The sequence below is a fragment of the Ctenocephalides felis genome, unplaced genomic scaffold (genome assembly GCF_003426905.1).
Source record: "Ctenocephalides felis isolate EL2017-DRISC unplaced genomic scaffold, ASM342690v1 CF-g0.4_SCAFFOLD_00845, whole genome shotgun sequence".
Classification (NCBI taxonomy): Eukaryota; Metazoa; Arthropoda; class Insecta; order Siphonaptera; family Pulicidae; genus Ctenocephalides; species Ctenocephalides felis.
In genome coordinates this window covers 84,175,494-84,184,963 of record NW_020536999.1, presented here as the reverse complement: position 1 = coordinate 84,184,963, position 9,470 = coordinate 84,175,494, and the positions used below count along the sequence as shown (strand labels likewise).

At 28.0% G+C, this 9,470-nt stretch overlaps 1 long non-coding RNA gene and 1 pseudogene across 1 annotated transcript in view; one reads left to right on the top strand and one right to left on the bottom strand.

Moving 5' to 3' along the window:
- LOC113371207 overlaps positions 1-5,870 on the bottom strand; it is a 15,971-nt gene extending 10,101 nt beyond the window's left edge. The window contains exons 1-2 of the long non-coding RNA XR_003366625.1: positions 5,759-5,870; positions 5,532-5,632 (exon numbers count right to left, since the gene is read on the bottom strand). This is a non-coding gene — a long non-coding RNA (uncharacterized LOC113371207). The remainder of the gene's footprint in view (positions 1-5,531; positions 5,633-5,758) is intronic.
- A 1,840-nt stretch (positions 5,871-7,710) lies between these two features.
- LOC113391150 lies at positions 7,711-8,802 on the top strand (annotated as a pseudogene).
- The last annotated feature ends 668 nt before the right edge of the window (positions 8,803-9,470 follow it).

Here is a 9,470-nt window from a genome sequence, read left to right as displayed (position 1 = left end):
TCAAAATGTTGTAGCTTCACTGATAACGTTGTAGCTTGTCTAAAAAGGTTGTAGGTTGTCTGAAAATGTTGTAGATTGCCTTAATATATGTAAGTCTGATAATGTAAATTGTCTCAAAAAGTTATTGCTTCACTAATAACGTTGTAGCTTGTCTGAAAAGTTGTAGGTTGTCTGAAAATGTTGTAGATGCCTGAAAAATGTAAGTCGTCTAAAAACGTTGTAGATTGCCTTAAAATGTTTGAAAGTTGTCTGAAAATGTTTTTAATGTCTGAAATGTGGTAAAGGGTCTGAAAATAGTTGCAGATTGTCTGATAATGTAAATTGTCTCAAAATGTTGTAGCTCGACTGAAAATGTTGTACCCTGTCTGAAAAGGTGTATAGGTTGTCTGAAAATATTGTGGATTAATTTAACATATTGTAAGTGTCTGATAATGTTGTATATTATCTCAAATGTTGTAGCTTGACTGACAATGTTGTAGCGTGTCTGAAAAGGTTGTAGGTTGTCTGAAAATGTTATAGATTGCCTGAAAATATTGTAAGTAATCTAAAAACTAAAAATGTTGAAAGTCTGAAAATGTTCTTAAGTGTCTGAAATTGTAGTAAAAATTGACTGAAAATGTTGTAGCTTGTCTGAAAAGGTTATAGGTTGTCTGAAAATGTTGTAGATTGCCTTAACATATTGTAAGTTGTCTGATAATGTTGTAAATTGTCTCAAAATGTTGTAGCTTCACTGATAACGTTGTAGCTTGTCTAAAAAGGTTGTAGGTTGTCTGAAAATATTGTAGATTGCCTTAACATATTGTAAGTCTGATAATGTAAATTGTCTCAAAATGTTATAGCTTCACTAATAACGTTGTAGCTTGTCTGAAAAAGTTGTAGGTTATCTGAAAATGTTGTAGATTGCCTGAAAATATTGTAAGTCGCCTAAAAACGTTGTAGATTGCCTTAAAATGTTGAAAGTTGTCTGAAAATGTTTTTAATTGTCTGAAAATGTAGTAAAGGGTCTGAAATAGTTGCAGATTGTCTGATAATGTAAATTGTCTCAAAATGTTGTAGCTTGACTGATAATGTTGTAGCTTGTCTGAAAGGGTTGTTGATTATCTGAAAATGTTGTGAATTGTCTCAAAATGTTGTAGCTTGACTGAAAAGGTTGTATGTTTTCTGAAAATGTTGTAGATTGCCTTAACATATGTTGTAGGTTGTCTGATAATGTTGTAAATTGTCTCGAAATGTTGTAGCTTCACTTATAACATTGTAGCTTGTCTGAAAATGTTGTAGGTTGTCTGAAAATGTTGTAGGTTGCCTTAAAATGTAGAAAGTTGTCTGAAAATGTAGTAAATTGTCCTAATTGTCTCAAAATGTTGTAGTTTTACTGATAATGTTGTAGCTTGTCTGAAAATGTTGTAGATTGTCTGAAAATAATGCTTCTTCTTATAATGAAATAGGAGAACCAAAAAGTCTTGCACTTTATATTTAACAGAAAGTTAACTGTATTAAATAGTGATTGAAACAGCTTATTGATAAAAGCTTTTAGTTTTACTCATTTCTTTGAATCTAGAATTCGCTGCTTGTTCTGTAAACTTATATTTAAGAGAGCCAAGAAGTCTTCATAATTGACAAATTGTGATATCGAAACAATTATTTAATCTTGAGATAAATAATAGTAAGTTGAGGAAAAATCTTATCTAGAAAATGACTTATTGATATATGTATGTCACTTACTTGATTTCCTCAAGACACTTATAATAAATAGATAGGTTATAATGTATTTAAAAAAAAGTGATTGAAACAACTTGTTAAAAGCTTTTGGTATTACTCATTTCTTTGATTCTAGCATAAGCTTGTTCTGTAAACATATATTAAGTTAAAAGAACCTAGAAATCTTTATATTTGACAACTTGTGAAATCGAAACAGCTTATTTAATCTTAAGCCAAGTAATTAGTAAGTTGAAAAAAAAACTTATCGGAATGTATGTCACATACTTGATTTCTTCAAGACACTTTATAATAAATAGATAGTTTATTGAATTAAAAAAAGTGATTGAAACAGCTTATTGATAAAAGCTTTTAGTTTTAATAATTTCTTTGAATCTAGGATAAGCTTGTTCTGCAAAGTTATATTAAGTTAAGAGAGTCTTCATAATTGATAATTTGTCTAATCGAAACAATTTATTTAATCTTAAGATAAATAATTAGTAAGTTGAGAAAAAAATCTTATCTAGAAAATGACTTATTGATATATGTATGTCACTTACTTGATTTCCTCAATAAATAGATTATTAAATTGAATAGTGGTTGAAACAGCTTATTGTTTAAAGCTTTTAGTTTTACTAATTTCTTTGAATTTAAGATAAGCTTGTTCTGCAAAGTTATATTGATTTAGGAGAGCCAAGAAATCTTCATAATTGACAAATTATGATATCGTAACAACTTATTTAATCTTGAGATAAATAATTAGTAAGTTGAGGAAAAAATCTTATCTAGAAAATAACTTATTGATATATGGATGTCACTTACTTGATTTCTTCAAGATACTTTATAATAAATATTTAGTTTATTGAAATGAATAGTTATTAAAATAGCTTATTGTTTAAAGCTTTTAGTTTTACTAATTTCTTTGAATCTAGGATAAGCTTATTCTGCAAAGTTATATTAAGTTAAGAGAGCCGAGTAGTCTTCATAATTGACAAATTGTGAAATCGAAGCAACTGTTTTAATCTTAAGACAAGTGATTAGTAAGTTGAGAAAAAAAAGCTTGTCTGGGAACTGACTTATAGATATATGCATGTCACTTACTTGATTTCCTCAAGATACTTTATAATAAATAGATAGTTTATTAAATTGAATAGTGGTTGAAACAGCTTATTGTTAAAAGTTTTTAGTTTTACTCACTTCTTAGAATTTAGGATAAGCTTGTTCTGTAAACTTATATTGAGTTAAGAAAGCCAAGAAGTTTTGATAAATGATAATTTGTATAATCGAAACAATTTATTTAATCTTAAGACAAGTAATTAGTAAGTTGTTAAAAAAGCTTATCTGGGAATTGACTTAAGCCCGGTGCACTCGACACCAGTATTTCTTTATTCAGGATTTCTGTTAAGTTTTCTGGTAAGGCGAACAAGAATTTTGCGTCAGATTTTCACTTATTTTATGATTAATAATAATTTTGTGCATTTTCAAGTAGATTATTATAAACATATACTGTGAATTTCACAATTCATATTTTATAGGCCTAAAATGCACTAATTCCTATATGTGTACGAACACAGCACTGTATGAAACGTCAACAATAAATATAAATGTATTGTATCTGATTAGCATGAATTCATAAGATGATCCTATCTCATACTTCTAAAAATTAATCGAAATAATAATAATAAAATGCTGCAGTTTAACATAACAATTATTGATTTTTTAAATCATTATCTTTATGATGATTAACATTGTTATAAAAATCTGCACGATTATGAAAAATTTAGTAAAAGTTTTATGTAAGTTTAATATTTTGTAATTTAGAAAAATGATAAAATTTGGATTTGTTCGCAAACTTTGAGTATTTTTGCAAATTTCGAGACTTTTATATTTTAAAATTACTGAACTGCGTTTTCCAAAAACTATTCATTTTTTCACATTGCTATATATACACAATATATATTTACAAAATAAAAACTGAACGCTTCCAAAATTAAAGTACATGAATCAAGTACACATTGATATTTACGTGAAAAAATACAGCTTTCACATTGGACACTGAAAGTTTAGGCCACAAAACAGTTCATCTATCGCAGAATGGGTCATGCTCTATTCGTAAATTACAGCAGAAATTTTCAAGGATAGAACTTGTTGTAAAATCAGTAAGACAGAAATTATGTTAAGAATACTGCCGTTGTGAGTAGAGAGCTTAAACGTAAAATCTGGCTGGCAAGATCGTAAATTATGATTTATCATATCGTTGCTAGGTAACAAACTGTCCGGCATGCACTAATCGGGAAATCTGGCGTCGTGTGCACTGAGCTTTATTGATATATGTATGTCAATTACATAATTTCCTCAAAACACTTTATATTTAACAGATATTTACAGATAGTTTATTGAATTAAATAGTGTTCAAAACAGCTTATTGTTAAAAACTTTCAGTTTTACTCATTTCTTCGAATCCAGGATAAGCTTGTTCTGTAATCTTATATATAAAAATGAATCGCAAAATGTGTTGGTAAGCGCATAACTCAACAACGCTTGTACCAATTTGGCCAATTCTTTTTTTAAAATGTTCGTTGAAGTCCAAGAATGGTTCTTACGGCGAGAAAAAAATCGAATAATTGCCGGAAAAAACCCTAAAAACAGTCCTTTTCTTTTTCACATACAAACGTTTTCTAACTAAAATCAATAGTAGAATTAACTTGAGCTTTATGGCTATTATATAATGTTCATATTAAATTACAAGTGCTTACTGTATACTCCTTCTAAACGATTATACGGATTATGATAAATCTTTCTGAAGTTTGTTAAGGAAATGTTCTAGGATGTATGTGATTATAAAGTACTGGGATGTATGTGTAATATTGTAGAAATGAATGAAAAAAATTGCAAGAAACGACATGTCATTGTTTGCATTGAAAACAAATGAAAACTATCATCTGCCAAAAATTTCAATTTACTTATGAATCTAGACAATATTAGAATATGTTTAATAAATTTATGATTATGAATAAGAAAAATAAAATGCCTACATTATTATTGCCAAAAAGCAGATGAAAAGTGCCAGAAATTCAAATAATATAAGATACAGTATACGTATCGCAGATTGAATGATACACATATGAACACGTTACGACAAATTAATTCACTTAAAATATGAAATTAAGTATTAATCAGGGCCGGTCCTACCTTTAATGCGATGCATGCGAAAAATACGAGCGCACGCCTTAGGGGGCGCCAACACAAGATTCGGATATTAAATTTTCAATATAGTTTTTTTTTTCAGCATATAATTTCTTTGCATCTTTTACTGATCTTTTGACAATATTTTTAAAATTCGTAAAAATTTTAATTTATAACAACAAATAGAAAAGTAAAGATGAAAACATACAATTCTGCCCTCATGATATCGATTAGGAGAAGTTTAAGATGCAATTTTGGATATCTTAAATAATAAAAAAATAAATTAATTTACTCCAACATGAAGTACCAGTGTTATGTTATGGTCATGGTTATGTTTACCGTTTAAAAGACTTCAATTTCCTATATAGTGTCGGAATTGAGACTCATCATTTTATTTAAAGCAGTTCTACATTTAACATCGCTCATATTATAAATGTATATGTAATTTGGCGTGAAGAGTAATTTAAAAAACAATAATCATTTCTTTTAGATAAACGGTAAATATTAGTATATTATATTAAAAAATTGTAGACATGGGTACAGGACAACGTCTGTCGGTCATCTAGTTAAATATAAATAAATGTCAGAGCACTAAGAAGTTATTATATTTAACAGATTATAAAGTTAACTTATTGATACATGTCACTTACTCGATTACTTGATCACTTGATTTATTTCCTCAAGGTACTTTATATTTGACAGATATAATATGGAACAACTTGTTGCTCAAAGATTTTATATAATTGCAGAGCTGAAATAAAAATGATAAATATGAGTTTTCATTATTCTTTGCATATCTTTATCCGATAATAAATATATATAGTTCTTTCTGACAAAATATGTTTATATAATATAAAAGTTAATGCAGAGAAATAACCTTAAGGTATTTTGCACCACCTGTATGTTTAATAACTAATCACAAATACTGCACGTATACACTTTTATTTATATTTCAAATTATAATTATTATTAAATTTAATCAATACAACTAAATCAATCAATGTAATATTCTGTACAATGAATAATTAAATAAGAAATGAAATAAAGTAACTTAAATAAATTTTTTGACAGATGGACGTTGAACGAACTTTGTTACGAACAACGCAATTATGTCATAGCTGCCAACATCGGCAATAATAAAATAATAATAAATAGTGTTTAGCAGTTTTCATTTATTTATTAATATAATATGAATAATATTATCTTACTAAATTAACAATAACAAGATATTCGAAGATATTATTCATCCTGACTGAAGGTATGATTCATTTTAATAGTAGCAAACAAAGTATATTTTGACGTGGATTTCTCTTATCTTTTTTATTGTGAAACAATATAAGCTAGAAAAAGATAGAAAATTTAAAAAACTATTTTATTATATTCTAAAATTGTCTAGAATAAATCATGTACAATCAATTTCTAACCTAAAAATGCACGTGTAAGACCAAAACAAATCTAGACAGCCGAAGAGTTATTACGAAGAATAGATAGGACACCCATAATCGGGGCAACGAGTTTTACTTAAAATCCGCCAGAGGGGAGTTTGCCCGCTGTCTAGTAGGAAGTTTATATTTTCTTTCGTGCAATGGGGCGCACCATTATGTTGTTTTACAATAACAGAGGTAAGTATATATTGAAAATCAAAATTAAAATTTTATTTGCTTCTACTAATGTGCATTATATTTACAGTCAGAATGGATATTATTATAGATAAATAAACATAAATAGATAGCTATGTCTGACGTTACCTTGATTGAAAAGTAAAACTTTGATTATAGATAGCAGCACATGTGCATTTTAAAAAATACTGGGTATTATTCCTACATTTGTTTATGTAATCAATACAGCCAAAAAATCTGAATGAATTTTAATATTTATTCCTTTTAATGACCATTACTTTCGGTTGAAGCTGATTTAGTGTCCAGATTTCTATATTAGCACTCAAAAATTATTTTATTTATTTAAATTGAAAATAATAATTTGTGCGATTGTTGTTTGTCATGGGGCCGCACAAAAATCGCCATCGGGCCGCATGTTGGACATAGCCGATCTAGACCCTTATTTCTCTCTTGATTGTAGTAAGTTGGCAATAGTAACATTAGAGCGAGACAAAGTAACGAAGTTCGTTCAACTGTCAAAGAAATTAATGTTCTGAACGAACATTTTATATTTCGTTTATTTAATTATTAATTAAATATCATACTAAATATATTGTATATACATTTAAGTACAAATATAATAATATATATTATAAAGGAGTATTTGTGATTGATTACTAAACATACAGGTAGTGTACTATACTTTGAGGTTCTTCCACGTGATTAACTTTTAGTTATATATTTTATTTAGAAAGAACTATGAACATTTAACTTCTAATAATGAAAAATATTTATTGCTCAATTTTACGGTTTTATTTCAGCTCTGCAATAGGGCAAAAGCTTTGAACAGTAGTTGATTCATATTCACTGTTTGTCAAAAATACAGTATTTTGAAGAGGGAATTGTCAAAAATAGACTTCTGTTAAATTAATGTAAATTGCATTCATAGGCAAAACTATAATATGAATATATTATATTCTCAGAACCATTTAAATTGTGTTGACAGTTGAGAATGATTATTAATTTAAAAGTACATTCCTGTAAAATGTTACGAGAGCATAAATGCAATACTTTCTCTAAAATCATACTCCATGCTCCAACTGTCAACAGCTAATGTTTTAATTTATATTTCTAGTGAAATTAATCATCATATTTAACAATAGTTCATTTAAACTAACCAACTATTTTTGTTGATGCTTATAGAACATACTCAGTGCACAAATATCACAAAATGTCAGAAGCTGCTGATGATCCGATTATTAAAATTGAACCACAAGAATATCCAATCGAAGACATCAAACAGGAAATTGAGGAAACTTCTGAATCATGTTCAGAGGATGACAAAACATGTCTAAACAGATTTATGAACTCCATAGTGAAAATAGAAGAAAATGTTGAACAGGAATTAATTCAGACTGCTCCTTATAAATGTGACAAGTGTCATAGAACATTTAGAAAGTTGCATCATTTAGAACAGCATATGTTAAATTATTGTCATAAGGATACATATTGTTCAGAATCTTTTTCAGATGCAAGTGCATTAGAAATACATATAAAATCTTATACATGTGAAAAACATTTCACATGTACAAAGTGCAGTAAAGCATTTACTGAAAAATATCATTTAGATCAACACATTTGTGCTTCTGCAAGAGAACAAACTTTACATTTGAATGAATCTAGTAATCGAAAACGAAATATTGGCGCTCATACTGCAAAGGGACCAAGTGAATGTCCCCATATTTGCCAAATATGTGATAAGACATTCGTATATTTGTCTATGTTCAATAGACATATGGTCATTCACACTGGCGAACAACCCCTTATTTGCCAAATTTGTGATAAGACATTCAAACAATTGTCTCACTTGAATCAACATCTGCTTATTCACACAGGCGAACGTCGCCACATTTGCCAAATTTGTGATAAGACATTCAAACAATTGTCTCACTTGAATCAACATCTGCTTATTCACACAGGTGAACGTCGCCACATTTGCCAAATTTGTGATAAGACATTCAAACAATTGTCTCACTTGAATCAACATCTGCTTATTCACACAGGTGAACGTCCCCATGTTTGCCCAATTTGTGATAAGACATTCACACAATTGTCTCACTTGAATCAACATCTGCTTATTCACACAGGTGAACGTACCCATGTTTGCCAAATTTGTGATAAGACATTCACACACTTGGGTAACTTGAATAAACATATGCTCATTCACACTGAAGACCGCCCCTTCAAATGCAAAATGTGCGATAAGGTATTCGAACAATCGAATACCCTGAAAAAGCACATGGTTGTTCATACCAATGAGTAATTAGTATTTACAAAATAAGTCAAAAGGTTACATATGACTGCTTATAGAAATTAATGATAATTAGATATAAAAATTAATATAAGAATTAATATATATATATATATATATATATATATATATATATATATATATATATATATATATATATATGATTTAGTAGTTAATTTTGATGTTGAAATATATGAGTGAGTTCTTGAGGGCGATACATCAAACAAAGAAAAGCCAAAGATTTATAAAATAATCTTTATTTCCAAACGTTTCGACATTCAATTTAATGTCATCATCAGTGGATCTAAAAACAGTATGAAAATTAGTATATCTAGGTAATTATAATATATGTGGATTGGTAAAGTAACTATACAATAATTTATATATACATTATATAAATACTATACATTAATATTATTGTATAGTTACTTTACCAATCCACATATTACACATATTACCTAGATATACTAATTTTCATACTGTTCTTAGATCCACCGATGATGACACTAAATTGAATGTCGAAACGTTTGGAAACAAAGATTATTTTACAAATCTTTGGCCTTTCTTCGCTTGATGTATATATATATATATATATATATATATATATATATGTATGTATGTATGTATGTATATATATATATATATATATATATATGTATATGTATATATACATATATATC